This window comes from Periplaneta americana, chromosome 7, assembly GCF_040183065.1.
Source record: "Periplaneta americana isolate PAMFEO1 chromosome 7, P.americana_PAMFEO1_priV1, whole genome shotgun sequence".
Taxonomy (NCBI): Eukaryota; Metazoa; Arthropoda; class Insecta; order Blattodea; family Blattidae; genus Periplaneta; species Periplaneta americana.
In genome coordinates this window covers 82,281,383-82,297,947 of record NC_091123.1, presented here as the reverse complement: position 1 = coordinate 82,297,947, position 16,565 = coordinate 82,281,383, and the positions used below count along the sequence as shown (strand labels likewise).

The 16,565-nt window shown below is 33.3% G+C and overlaps 1 protein-coding gene across 1 annotated transcript in view; it reads right to left on the bottom strand.

Moving 5' to 3' along the window:
* LOC138703227 (facilitated trehalose transporter Tret1-like) overlaps window positions 1-16,565 on the bottom strand; it is a 40,161-nt gene that overhangs the window by 20,524 nt on the left and 3,072 nt on the right. The window lies entirely within an intron of this gene.

The window sequence follows — 16,565 nt, the reverse complement described above, 5'->3', positions numbered from 1 at the left end:
AGTGTTTGTTTACAAACAACACAGTGACAAGACAGTACATTGTTTTTGTTTTGATTGGACGCGGTGGTCCAGTGTCTTGGCCACCCAGATCACCGACCTATCATTAGATTTTTACCTTTGAGGTCACTTGAAGGCTGTCGCCTATGCAACACCAGTGAATGATGCAGAAGAGCTATTGCAACGTGTTGAAAATGCATGTCAATTGATCCCTGATGAGCGAACTCGCCAATCGTGTGTACGTCGTGCTCAGCATGTGTAAGCAATGGAGGGGACACATTGAGCACCTTTTGTAAACGTTAAATGACCAGTTTCCAAACATGTACTTGTAACAAAACAAAAAAGAACAAAACAGAGTATGACTATTTATCCAATAAATGAGCATTTTCCGTCAAATTTTTATATAAGGAATTGTTCTTACTTTTGATCTAGGAGCACGCTCCCGCGTTTTCCAAACATACTTATTGCTCACTCTGTATTTGTATAAATCTTTGTTATCGGTTTTAGATAAGACTTATATAATGTAATATTCATTAGAGATGGGTAAAAAATAACACAGCAGTTATTTTGGAACTGTTCCGGTGTCGGAATTGTTGCTAAAGTGAACAGTAGATCGGAACCTGCTGTTCCGAAATAACACTGTTCCGACTCCGAGCTGCTCACTTGTACAGTTGTTGCGGGCCCGCAGTGCTGCATTGCGTAAGGCATGTTCCAACTCCGAGACAACAGAGAACAGTCGGAACCCGTTCCGTTGAACCATGACAGCACCGGCTACACTATTCTCGTTCTTTATGTTGTACTTGGAACTTCGATGGAACTTGAAACTCTTACGTGGATGGATGGAGAAGCATGGAAATTGAAATCCTTGGAGTGTGATCATGAGTAATGACCAGGCTTCGGCCTAGGGACACATAATAACCAGTATGAAGTTTAGAGTACACGGAGTATAAATGACGTCATGACCCGTGTGCAGTCACCCGACTGCAACAGAACAGATGGGTCCGTAATGTGAATTACTGTTGTGTGTAGGCCTATTGGCTGCTTGGCTACGGTACGTGTAACATTCTTCGGCGTAGGGACACTTGATTGAAGGTTACAACTCACGTTAATACTTTAATTGTACTGTATATACTGCATCTGTACAGGGTGAAATATATTTTGTGCCGTACTGTGACGGACTGTTTACACGTTGAGATACGAAGTAACGGCGCGCTCCATTTCCCACTCCACTCGACCAACACAACACTATCGTCTGTGTGTTCTCACTTCATGCGTTTCTGTGCCCAGGACCGAAGCCTGGTAATGACACAGAGCGAGGTGCGATGCGAAGTTTAAATTATTACACTGGTACAGGTGCGTTTCTAACATTTTACTAAGCCAATGTGGGGGTTTCAGATTTCACTACTGCTAATATATAAATATATAGTTATATCTTTTTTATTATTTATGAAATTATAATGTAATTATTATAAATAAGCATTAAGGAAAGTAAAAATAAGTATTAATGATTTTAGTTTTTTTTTACTACGTAAACGGAGAACAAAAATTACATTGTACACGTTTCAAATGTCATGTTAAATTTTTGAGTTGGTTACCGTGTCATTATGACTTTATGTACCAAAATTAAGTGTTGCATTCTGACCTTGTATTCAACAGCTGTTTATTTACTAAACATGAAGCTTCTGCCCACATACACAGCAAGTTTCCAAAACCAATTCGAATGTGAGTTGAAACGTCATCTATTGAGAAGCATGTGTGTTTTGTCATGCCGATAACGTATTAGGAGGAGTCCGAGAGATGGGTGCTCCAACGCTATGTGGAAGCTGCTTGGGGAAGAGGGAGGGTACTCTTTTGAACGACTCCTCAAAATGAGCGAGAGTCAAAGAAATGACTCACATCAGTGAACGATTCCGACACATCTCAACTTGTAACTGTTATTTCGGAACTGTTGTTTGGAATATAGTATTTTTCCGGAACCGGCACAGTCGGAACTGTTCCGAGAAAAGAACAATTTTGCCCATCACTAGTATTATTTTTTTATACAAACAAACACATTTCTGGAGTATACTTTGTCCTCGTGGCAATCTTCTAATGAGAAAAGTACTTGGTATATTTTGCAGCTATATTTTACTACTTAATTAACTTATTATTCCCAGAACATGAATTTTGCCAGCAATCGAAAAGTATTGGGAATAAATTTGAATAAGGAAAAAAAAAAAAGTTTCCTTCCCAGGCAGATTCGAACCACGAAAATTTTAGTTACCAGTCTGTCGTGCTCTGGAGTGAACAAGGCTCTGAAGTATTAAAATGTACAGTATACATTGTGATTGTGATTTAATTGACGCACAACTGTAACCAGAATTGTCCTCCCTCTGTTCGATCCTTGGTCAGACATTGCTTATGTTTACTCTTACCGGTGACATTCAGTCAGTAAAATAGTTAGTTGTTATTAGACAGAGCTAACGCAACATTTGTAATACAAAACATAGTTGGTTCCCATTTAAAACAGAAAGTTGACTCTAATATCTTGAACATTATTTCATGTACAAAAAATACATTACGTGTATGAAATGTCCACTATGTATGTATGTACAGTATGTATGTATGTATGTATGTATGTATGTATGTATGTATGTATGTATGTATGTATGTATGTATGTATGTATGTATGTATGTATGTATGTATGTATGTATGTATGTATTTCTTTTTTCAATTTTATTTAATAATTTAGATTATACCTACTTCAAATTTAATTTGTTTCAATTTAATTTCATTAGAATGACACATTTTGAATTTTCAGTGTCCTCATATGAAATAATTAAAAATATGCCTGAATAATTAATAAATTGTAACTGATCTCGATTTATTTCTCTTTTTGTTACAGGTAAGGCACGGACTACTGCCTCTCGTATTAAAAAAACAAAGGAATGTTGAGGGATTTCATGTTGACAATCGTAAGCTTGCAGCACCGGTACAAGTGATGTATCATGTTGTTTGGGATGTAGTATACAGCTAACCACGTTTATAAATATCCTCTGCAACAAGCTATCTCAAGGCAAGTTGATTTTTTTTTAAATAAACATTAATGAAATCTCGAGTAATGAATTAGCTAGTATAGAATTTACAAGTAAAATAAGTTATTGAGTTTGACTGTGCATACTTCAGAATAAACTTAATTTTTAATTTTAAGTTTTGGAGATCATTCAGACATTTGAATTACTTGTTTATTATTTATGCCGTAATTATTTGATATACTGTACTGTATTTTGTCTTCATTGTTGATATATTTGAGCAAATATGCGTCTTTATTTATGCAATTGATTAATAATTTATTGAATATGATGTTGAGATAAAATATTTTACACCAGCAGCTTCTAATTGGAAGTAAGTAATATAGGCCTAATTAAACATACATACAGATACGAATTAATTTATTTTACGTATCATTTTAAAATCGATCGTACCTGGAAGAATATGAAAGATTTAATCGCAACGTGGCGTTTTTATCTCGAGAAAAACGTTTACGATATCCTAAATGAGGTTTTTGGGTCATTTGAACATGGGTAAACTTAAATATACCAAGAGAAATGTAAAATTAACTTAGAATTTTGGAGGGATTCACACTAGGTACATCTTTATACAATTTCCAAACTACTTACGGTATAATGTGACATTCAAACACTTGCTTTATGCTTGTAATTTACTGTTTACCAAGTACCTAAGTCGAGTTCACCTTAATGAACTGTAATATAGTGCTAATTTTATCATATTTTCATTATTTCGTCACGAATATACACCGTATCCCTCTTAGAGGGTTCTAGAAATAAATGCTCACCATTTAAAGTCAGATGAAGATATCGTTGTGATTTACATCTAACAAGATGTAGAAACTATCCAGGTTTATGCACCAATGGTTTAAAAACAGTTGCATGTTCATGCGCATGCGCACTAATGTTTATCGTGAAAACAAGCCTGGGGTCATTGGACCATTTTTCTTCATCGAGGCAACAGTCACAGGGAATGTGTATCTGGACATGATGCAGAACTTTTGTTGTTTGATCAACTCCTCCCAGAATAGGTTTTTCAGCAACGTGGGGCTCCGCCCCATTACTATGGAGCAGTGCGTGCAAACTTTCCCAATAGGTTGATCGGAAGAGGAGAACCCTTGTCTGGCCACCTAGGTCAACCGACTTGACGCCCATTGACCTTCCTCTGGAGCTTGTGTACCAACGTGGTACAGTTTACACTTTGGAAAAACTGAGACAACGAATTATAAATACAGCTGCGCTAATCACTTCACAAATGTTATGGAACACTTGGCAGAAGGTTGAGTACCTTTTGGATGTCGTCAGGGTAGCTCGAGGCGCACACATCGAGTTGCACTGACCATTTTCCGAAACTCGGAGAGTTTTTACATCAAGTTATACAAAAAGTTATGTTATAAAACCATTATTTATACTTTAAATTAGCACTTATTTCTCGATCCCTCTAAGCGGGACACAATGTATTTTCTGTTTTTGTTAGTATTTATTTACATCTCCAATTATTCTCTTTTAAAATTTCTGTAGGTATGTTCTCTTCTCCTTCGGTGTTTGTATTAATTTATTTTATTCTCGTTCACAATTTATATGCATATTTCGTATCGGTTCCTGGTTGTTAGGGCCAATGGTACAATATACTCTCTTCGAAAGGTGTAGAGAACACTTGACCATGAACATTATCCACCGACTTTTTTGTTCGCAGACAGATATGTCCGTAGTAAATTTGTGTACTCATTATATTATGCCCAGTGGCTTTTACTATGCATTCGTTATGTCCAGTGGCTTCTCTCCTACTCAGGTTTCTACACACATGTAGAAAGTTTATGATCTAGTGATAGATGTGACAGGACAAAGAATTCAGTAGAAGAATGACACTGTAAATATAAAAACCTACAATAATTCACCATGAAAACATTTAATAGTTAGTTAGGTAAAGGCCAAATGAAAACAAATCATTACTATTAAATCGACTTTTGGCAAGACGTAATATGATTGTGCATCATCCTTATAAATAAATCTTTCCACGACGTATCAAGTAAATGACATGAAATTACGATCTATGCAAGGGAAGCTGTGTCACTGACAGATGTGTCAGAGGTATCAGCTAGGGATTGAAATTTTGTGATGGAGAAATTTTCCGCGAATAAAATAATGGTACCGGTAACTAAGAAAATTAATGTTATTTTGTTTTACGGTAGCTTATTTAACATTATTACAATGACTGTATAAAGTGTAAAGAATTCACACACGTCATTAAACATTCACATAAGTAAATTATAGATCAAGGTACATTGGATATTTCTTTTAATGAACATACTCGTACAATTGTTGGACCTGGCTACTCATGGACAAACACACGTATGGATTTTAGAATTATAGACCAAAATATATTGGACATTCTTACCTATAAAATTATTGATTTCAGAACAGCACAATATATATATATATATATACATATACATATACATATACATATACATATACATATACATATACATATACATATACATATACATATACACAAGTTATGTTGAGACTGTGGACGAAAAAAGTCGCACATTCAATTTTTGCACATAAGGCGCGGTTAATATAGCTCCTTGTAACAAATTTTATTTTAATTTTTTATATTGCTAATTAGATAGACAGACAGACAGACAGATAGATAGATTTGCAAAAACATGTGGAACATGTATGGCATTGTCATATACAATTAAAAATACATGATATCATACAATGATACAAATTAAGATACATGAATATTAAAAAACTCATCGACATCATACAATGGATTTGCCAATAATATAGTCCTAATTCGTGTCCTAAAAATTCGGAATGGAAGATTCCTTATATGAACAGGTAGACTATTAAAATAATTTAAAAGCAAAGAATAAAAAACTATTTTGAGTAATACTGTATTTACATTTGTCAATATATAAATTTGTATTATTTCTTGTAGAATATTTATGAACAGAAGTACATGCTATATAATTATTAATGTTATTCCGAATGTAAAGAAGACAGGCCAATACATACATAGACGGCAATGTCAAGATTTGTGACCTTATAAAAAGAGGTTTACAATGAGTCGTATTTGGTACTCCATAAATTAATCTTAAAGCTTTCTTTTGTAATATGAAAAGAGCTTGAGCAGAAGTATGGTGACCCCAAAGAATAATACCATAATTTAAATGACTTTGTATATGGCTATGAAATATTGTAAACAATACCTTGTTAGGTAAATTATTCCTTAACAACCTTAACATATATAGGGCTTTACTTAATTTCTTAGCAACATAGTCAACATGAGTTTTCCGTCCCATTCTAGGCTCAAGAAAGATGCCCAGAAACCTAACAGCAGTATTACTAACAGTAGTAAGACGATTAATACCAAAGTTTAATTTAACAGTTTTGTTAGAATTAATCATAAGGTTATTCGCACTACACCAATCAACAACCCTACTTGATACATCAGCAAGTTCCATAGACAATATGTCACTATTTTTATGAATAGTATTAACGGCTAAATCATCAGCAAACATAAAAGAGTCAGAACATCCATTCCGAATATAGTCGGGAAGATCATTAACATAAATAATAAACAATAAAGGTCCCAAAATTGAGCCTTGAGGCACACCATGTTTTAATACCTGATACTGTGACCTTTTACCATTTGCCAAAACAGATTGATGCCTATCATTCAAATAAGACGCTAAAAATTTTACACTAAGACCATTAAAACCATAATATTTGAGCTTAAGTAAAAGTGTTTCATGAGAAACTGTGTCGAAAGCCTTTGAGAAATCATAAAAACTACTACTAATATGATAACCATTTTCAATACCCACAAAACAACGTTTAACAAAGGACACCACAGCCTCCACAGTACTATGTGAAGTCCTAAAACCATATTGACAGTTGGTGAACAAAGAATTAGATTCAAAGTAATTGTAGATTTGTTTCTTAAGCAAAATCTCAAAAACCTTCGACAAAGTAGGTATTATACTTATAGGTCTATAATTAGATATCTCATTTCTACAACCTTTTTTAAAAATAGGTATTACCTTAACAAACTTAAAAGAATCAGGAAAAACTCCAGAGTCTATACAGCAATTAAAAATATGGGCAAGAGGCTCAATAATGTATACCGAGGCAATCTTCAATATTTTAGAATTAATGCCATACACATCAAGACAAGAGCTATTGTTCATACCTAAAATAACATCATACATTTCATCAACACCAAAATGTTTAAAAGCAAATGTCTGAATAGGTTTGACTCTATTAACTAAAAAATCTTGAGCATGGTGATTTTTTGTGAGGTTATTAACAATGAAATTAACATTATCAATAAAAAAATTATTAAATTGGTCAGCATTAATATCTGATGAAGAAACTTTAGATTTAGACTGGCTGTTTGTAAGACTAGAAATAATTGACCAAGTCATTTTGGTTTTATTATTAGAAGCATTAATTAGATTTGAAAAGTAATTAACTTTTGTACACCTTAAATTTCTTTTATATAATTTTTTCGTTTCATGATAGATATCTTTAAACTCAATACCTTGATAAACATATAAATCATAAAATAAAAGACATCTCTGTTTAAGATTATGAAGCTCATTAGTATACCACTTATTATAATTATATTTCCTCGTATTTGGCACGATTGTATTATCATCAAAGGGAAAAGCTTTGTTTATTACATCAATGAAAAGTGAAAGAAAATAATTAACTTTATCATTAACATTATCCAATGTATATATATTGAACCAATTTAAATTCATAAGTAAATAAATAAAATAAGATATACTTAAGTAATTAAAAACACGTACAGGATTTGAGTACATTATAGTATTATCGGGTAAAATTTTATGAGTACTATTTATTTTAAAGCATATCGCCTCATGATCAGAGAATATAGTAGGAACAACACCTGCTGTACAAAGATTATCATCAACATTGGTAACAACATTATCTATACATGTACCTATATTTCCATTATTACCAGGGCGAGTTGGTTCAAAAATAGTAAGTCTAACACCAAAACTTATAAATAAATTAATGATATCTTTAGCATCCTGATTATCAGTGCAAAGAAAATCAATATTAAAATCCCCAGCTAATACAATATTAATATTTTTATCAATTTTAAAAGTTGATTCCAGAAGATCATTCAAACTATTATAAAATATATTAAAATCGGTTCTATTACAATCAGGAACTTTATAAAACGCCACACACAATAAGTTCATAGCAGAAATGTACGTAGAACATACTTCAAATAAGTAAGATTTAATCACCGATGAAAGATTAATCACACTATCAAATTTTAGACCTTCTTGCACAAACATAGCAGAGCCACCATGTTGTTTCGATAGAGGTCTACAAAAACTGTCAGCCAAAACAAAACCAGGTATATTCACTAAAGACAGTTCTTCACGATTTAACCAGTGTTCAGAAATACATAAAATATGAACATCGTATTCCTTAATAAGAACTGAAATATAATCAATCTTATTAGATAAACTTTGTACATTCCAATATAAAATGTTAGCAGAGCCATTAGAGGTTAACTTACAACCTTGACTCAGTCGCTCAGGCGGTATCTGATTATTATTAGGTGGCTGGAATAACTGTTCATTTCTAAGAACACCGTAAAATTCTGACACAAAGCAGCCTTCAGGCCAACACTCTGCTGAAAATACACTATCAAAGTTCTGTTCGTCAATTTCAACATGGAAGGAAGCATAAGAATCATGTTTTGTTTTTAATCTCGTTACTTTGATAGGCTTTAAGTTACGAGACCGAAGATATTGATTTATTTCAGACTCTGTCACATCTGGTGCAAACCTACTTACAAAAACAGCTTTATTTCTTGATACTTTCGAGATTACTTTGAGATTACTAACGGCACTTGTACCACAAAAAGCAAGTTTCTGATGTTGTTTACCTGTCTTCATCTTCCTTCCTTTTACAACATCAGCAAATGAAACTTTATTTATATCACTTCCATTGCTAGGATCCGAATTGGAACCCACTGTCGAAGTACCCGGATTTTCATTTGTAGTTTGGACAACCTTAATGTTACTATCACACTTAGGGCTCGTGTCTATTTTCATTTGTTTTAGTGAAGAACCATCCTTAACCATAGTTAACAACTCTACGTGTTGTGTAAGCAATTTCACTTTTTCCCTAAGTTCCGCAATTATACAATCTTTCTGTCTAATAATATATTTAAAGATATTAATATCAATTTTACCCTCATTATCCGTTATTCCTTTCAACATATTAGAAAAAACTTCGTCACAATCATTATCTTCTTCCATATCACAACATTTGACAGTATTGGCATCCAAGATCTTTATGTTAGTTATGAAAGACGCTACATCTCACTAGCCCAGACCTGCAGAACTGTAGCTCCTCAGAGCAACTGCTTTACTTCCCCTTCTTACCCCTCCCACCTTTTCTACCAGTGCAGTCATACGTTCTAGTTACGCTCGGTTGCATCAACATTTATTATCGCGGCGGCAGATATACAATACGCTATCAAGAACTACAAATGAACAGATAATAAAATCCTTAGGAACATACCTTTAGAAAATAAGAGAAAAATGAATGAGGGAAATAAATAAGTTAAAAAACATGTAAAATAAATTTTAAAATGTATGTGTGCATATAATGTAAGAAGGTTTACCTATGTACTTTTCGTCCTATTACTAGTAAAACCGATTAAGTTCACTTTTTGTGTAAAATAAGTTTAAGTGCAGTCCCCGACTTGTCATTCCGTACTCTGTATTCTACTAAAATGAAATAAGTCCGAAATGTTGCATGCAGGCAACAAACCAATTACTTTATTTGAAGAATTTATTATGATTTTTCGTGCATTAATAAAGTTTTTAATTCCTGCTTTTACAAAACTTGCATTACTAGTCTTAACTGGGTTTACTAGTAATAGGACGATAAATAAATTGCACGTTGATAAGTGAATGATAGCTATGTGACCGGATGTCAATGCTGTCATTCAACATTGTAGCGCACTCCAGCTAAATAAATAAATAAATAAATAAATAAATAAATAAATAAATAAATAAATAAAGAAATAAAGATTACCTTAAATTCTCCAGCAATATATTTAATATTTGCGCTGTTTTCTAGGCGCTGAATAATATTTACGTTGTCAAAATTACGTGATGCCTTATCGGTATGCGGGGGCTTGGATTCTCGTCACAATAACAGACTATGTTATACTGTTTCTGATTTCTTTAGATTCAAATGCATTCTACCAAATCGACGAACAATGTACTGTTTAAACACATACTGAAATGTTTTATCACTAGAATGCAAGTGTTTACTTAAAAACTAGCAGTAACAGCATTTACTGCTTTTTATGCACTCCATCCATTGTTACATGAGCCAAAGTCGAATTAGGTTTTTAATGTCTGTGTGTGTGTGTGTGTGTGTGTGTGTGTGTGTCTATAATAATAATCTGCTTTGCCATATTCCGCTTTGGTGCCTGCTAATGTCTGTGTGCTCAGTGGTTTCATTCATCGACGGATCTCCAGCACCCGACGGCTTTTCAGCTCTCAACATATGCATCACAACGGACTGGAATCGTGTTGCCCTCATGATTTATGAAGTGAAGGCGCTGAGTTTCGTACTGAAACGTGTCACAAACTGACAATACAGTCCATCTTTCTTATGGTTAGACGTAGCAAGATTAAATAAATCTGTCAAAAGAACACTCCGTAACTCTCCATGTTTAAAATCCCTTGATGGATTCATAATCGTTGCAATAACAAAAAATGTAATGTAATTTTATCTTGACTTCTGGTTTAGTTAGTTTCAGAATTTAATTTGTTATTTTGTTCTTTACATTCCCAAGTACAAGTACAAGTACAAGTTAGACGTAAGGGCAGTGTTGTGGTGGCACAAATTATTATTTGTATCTATAAGCAAGCATGAGTTGAGGCAGGGTGTCTGTTGATGAGATTTATATTTGTTACTAGCCATATCCGAGCGCTTCGCTGCACTTATTATAAATATAAAGTAATTACATATAATTAAAATAGGACATTTGGTCCATGGAAAATCCATGTTTGATAGAAGGGAAAATCGTTTAATATGTTATTTAATTGAAATTGTATTTAAATAATTAAAATATGATCATTTTGCTTCAGAGAACACTCATTTGGTGCAAGGATAATTCCTTTAACACGTTTCTTAATTGTTATTATATGCAAGTAATTAAAATAGAATCATTTGATTCAGGGAACATCCGTTCTTGGTGCAACGATTATTCGTTTAATATTTTTCTAAATTAGTCTTGAATGCATCCTTTAATAAATCACTTCAAAGTAATGTCAATATAGAGTGGGTTGTGTACGAAGATAATTTTTTATATTGGCTTCACTGTATATCTGTTTTTGTTGTCAAGTTTATTTATAAACGCTTTAACATCTGTGGTCATGTCGCGTGTTTGGAATGTGTGGCTGTACCAGTAGGCCGATTTTACTCTTGTTGAGTTCGTGTTTCTATTGTGTGTTGTAGATGACTTTGTCCATGTAACTGATGATTTTGATTAATGTTTATCGTATTGGTAAGTGAGGCGGTGATGAATCGTGGCATGTAAATTTCCAATTTGGCATTTGCCTTCATTACTAAGGGAAACCATGAATAACCCAAGTTAGATCGGTCGGCCGCAGAGTTTGAACCCGTGACTTTCCGAATGCGATATCAAACTCTACTGTCTGAACCAACTTGCTCGGTTGTGCATCATTGTTTATGCAAATAAAAAAAATGAAAATGGGTGTGGTACTTAAATATTATTTTAAGAAACATAGGAAACGAATATGGGTAAATTATGAGCGCAGGAACACGATTTCGTGACACTTTGTAAAATAACTCGGCTCGAGTGAGCTCAACTGTAAAATGCTAATTTTTACTCTGTACGTGCTGTATTTTGGTCCAGTAAAAATACTCATCTTTACTACAAAAGTCTTAAAAATACTATTATGTTCTGTGGACAAAAGAAACTGAAATAAATAAAATTAGAGTATTTTATGTTGACCAAATATAGTTTAAATAAGCAAGTAATAAAGTAATTGCGATGGAATATCAAGATTTCTGTGCATAAACATAAAGAAACCACACATTCAATTAATATTGAAGGAATTATCCAAATCTGTTAAGTATTAAATAACATTCTCTGGGACAAAAGTACTACCAAAGAAAATAAATCATAAATTAAACATTTTAAAGCAAAAGTAAGAAGTATAGTAACGTATGGAACAGAAACTTGGCAGCTGAAACATCTAACAATTTCTAAATGATTAGCTATGGAAATGTACTTTTGGAGAAAATCGGCATTAATATAAAAAAGCGACAGAATTAAAAACAATATAATTAAATCTAAAATGGGAGTAAAAAATTCAATCTTGATTATGTACAACATAAGCAATTGCAATGGTACGGTCATGTAAAAAGGATGAGTGAAGAACGATTACCAAAAAAAAGTGTTGGAATGATTGCCGCCCGAGAGGTTGAAAAGAGGGAGACCTAATACTACATGGATTCATGGAATTAAAACAAATTAAAACAACAATGGAGGAAGGACAGTGGGTTAACAGAGAAGATTGGAGAGAATGTTTAAAATTATAAAAAAAAGAACTCAAATATTGGGCACTGGAAGATGTGTACACATTGTTAAACTAGTTTTAGATAGATTATTGGTAGGTGCATATTCCAGACTATAGAAATGTTGTGACTTTACAAGAGAAAGGAATCGATAGGAGTGTAATCGAGAAAATATTGATAGATTTCAACTTAAAAAGATGTGGTAATTTTAGCCTGTGCTAATATGTATAGATATGAAGTAATTGTCAATTATTCATTCATTTATTTATAGTTTTCTTTCCAAGGGCTGATCTTTCACTGCAAACCCAGCCTTCTCCAAACTTCCCTATTTTCCGCCTACCTCTTTGTCTTCACATACAATTCATATATTATCTTAATGTTGTCTGTCATCTGACATCTTCTTCTGCCCCGAACTTTTCTCCCGTTGACCATTCCTTCCAGTGCATCCTTCAGTAGGCAGCTTCTTCTTAGCAAGTGACCCAGACAGTTTCTTTTTCTTTTCCTGATCTGTTTGAACATCATTCTTTCTTCACACACTCTTTTCAACACAGCTTCATTTCTTATTCCGTCTCTCCATTTCACATCCTCCATTCTTTTCCACATCTACATTTCAAATGCTTCCAATCGTTTCTCTTCACTTCGTCCTATTGTCTATGTTACTGCCCCATAAAGTGCCACACTCCAAATAAAACACTTCCCTAGCATAGGCGGAGTTATGGGAGCGGGGGTATGAGGGGCACTGCCCCCCCCAAACTTGTCTCAACTCTTTTTTTTTTTCTATTAACGTTAGAAAATATTGAATTCAAAATATCCTTTTTGCTTTTGTTTATAATTAAGTTTCTGTGCTTAAATTGATGAATTAATGTCTTCAGATCATGTGTCTGGACTATTATATTTATTTTAAATTCCTGAATGTATAAGAATTTCTATACCACATTTGAGGAATGGAAGCACTGTAATTTTTTTTGTAATAGCTTGTATACTCGTGTGTTAGAAATCTGCAGGTGTTCAGGCCGCCACTTGGAGAAATATGAATAACATGCTGCACAACAATGCAGAAAATTGAAAAGCGATCCCGGTATAATGTATAAACTTAAAGACGAGATTAAATAAAATAATTAGAGTTTACATTTCATATGATATCTTCAGGAAGGTAAACTTCATATAAAAGAGTTTCTGTTAGGACTGTTATGTAGTTTTATTGATTTATGGAGATGTTTCTGTAAGAGAGAGAGATAAGAGGGAAATTGTTTAAATTACGCCGTATTATAATTTGTAGTAGACCTACAGTTCAAGCCTTCCTACAACTCTGTCCGAAACATCGCGGATATGGATATAACACTGTAAGAAACATGCCTTCGAAAAGACCTTTATTAAATGATCATATTTCGATAAATTGTACCATGGTCAAGCTATAATGGGTAGAGGAGGTAAATGATGTCCCCCATAACCCCGTTATATGGAGATTCTTTGGTTTTGCTTTGCCCCCTCCCCAAGGAAAAGGTTCTCTCTCTGCCTATGTTCCCTAGTTTCTTCCTTAGATTTTTTTTCCAGAGGTCCGCAGAGGATGCACCTTTTTCTATTAAATGCTTCCTTTGTCATTGTTATCCTCCTTTTGACTTCCTGGCAGTAGCTCATGTTACTACTTATGGTACAGCCCAAGTATTTTAAGCTGTCCACTTATTCTGCTATTTCATTTCGAATTTGAAAGTTGTTGTTAATTATAATTTTTTAAAGTTAGAAAACATTTATTGTACTATGATTTAAATGTGTAACTAGGAAAAAAATGTCCTAATATTAGATACCAAAATTGAAGGTCTGTTATTCGATATACACTTTTTCTGACATGGAAAGTAAAACAAGTTACATTATTTAAAACTTAAATGTTTATAGTAATAATAATAATAATAATGATAATGATAATGATAATGATAACGATAATGATGATAATAAATAATATATAAAAAAGACAGTGGAATAATAAAAACTTTGCTCCCAGTTTAGAAGACTCGATATTCATACATATTTTCTCTTACGCATTTTCAAACGATGATATGTACTGTCAGATTTCAAGTGATATATTTTTTTGCAAGCTTTCTCGCCCGTGACCGAATTGTTAGCCTTTTCGCCATCGTGACTACCCGGGTTCGATCCCATCTAGGTTACGAAGGAAGTTGTGGCTGGAAATAGAATGTTAGAATAGAAGAGAATGTCTTATTTTCGCTGGTAGAGTTAAGGCCGTAAGGGCTTCTCTTCCACTCAACCAGCCTTAATCAATACAAGAGTTACATATATTTAAATTATGAATATTTATGATTCTCCAGCAATATTCTTCAGTTAAGTTTTAACGACTAGTACATGTTTATTTAAATTGAGATAAACCTATAAGAAAAAAGTAATAACTTAATTTATGAGCTAATTTAATTAAAGTCAGTCTATATGCAATATGTAAATAATTATAATTAAGTTGTGATAGCTAGTTGGTTAAAATGATGAGAATTAATTTAATATAAAGTTTACTAGAACTGTGTTATAGGGAGCAAAATATATATCTAAAATATATTGATGTGAGAATATTAATGTAATGAAATTTTGCCATTAGAGGTTTTGTATTCTATTTAGAGAACTTAATGATAATAACAAGAATGGCAGGTATTAGTTTCATTATAAGTAACAAATATTAATCAATAATTAATCTGTTAAGTAGGAATTTGTGCAATTTTGATCTAAATGAAGTTATTGTCCAACAACCCCTTACATAACTCGGAAGCGAGTTCCACTTTCTAGCACCTGAAACTGCATAGGATGAAGAATATAATGAAAAGCGGGCACGAGGAGTTATCTCAGGGTTCATTATTATTCCAATACTCCATATTCATCTTTTACTCTGCTAGGTACCGAGCCACACCTCCAGAACAAATAAAAATGACCGATAGTTGTACACATTCGTGTTTATCTGTCTGTTTTGTTTCTTTTTCAACAGTAATTTATCTTAAATTATTGAATGAAGTTCTTTGATATTCAGTATCTATTAGTAATTTTTAGCAACATGGTATTTGAAATAAAATATGCGTAATGACACTCAACTTCAAGAATCTCCAGACGATTATCTTCATAATTTTTTGTATTATGCAGAATACGTTGACAAAGAAAACTATTCATTTGGTATCTGTAGAAATAAATGTTGCTAAAAATTAATTGTTACAATTATGCTAAATTATTTTCACGTTCCTTTGCTAATTTTGTTGAAGTCAGAAGTCTAGTCTAACTTGTTTATTGTAACAGAAGCCAGGTAAGATAGTTTTGCGGAGCGAGGAAGAGTGTTATACAGGGTTGTTTTCGATCTCTGATAACGAATTTGAATGACATCATGTGCGTCAGGAATCACACCGACAGCTGAATTGCGGCGAGAGGTGACAGATCAGTAGTGAGTGATTTCATAATCAGAGTGCACGGTGTATCACAGTAGCAATGCCCAAGAAAATCGAGCCTTTTTGGGAGGGGTACATAACAACTCTTTCCGATGCCAAGTACAGTTACGCAAGAATCAAGGAGCCTGCAAAAAACGTGGTTTCATTATTTCCAAAAAAAAAAAAAGCATCTTGTGTGTACCTAATAAGACTGGCAAAGCTCGGATGGGATTAATTCCAGAGTGGAAAAAGCAAGCAAATCCACCTGAGTCGCCGCACCCCACGAGATGATACAAATTAATTCCATTCGAACTTTACCAATCTTATTAAGTACACAGAAGATGCCTTTCTTGGAAATAACGAAATCTCGTTTATTGCAGACTTCTTTTATTTTCACTTATCTTTACTTGGCATCGGAAAGGGTTGTTATGTACTCCTCCCAAAAAGGCTAAATTTTCTTGGGATTAAAGGGCAATGTTCTTA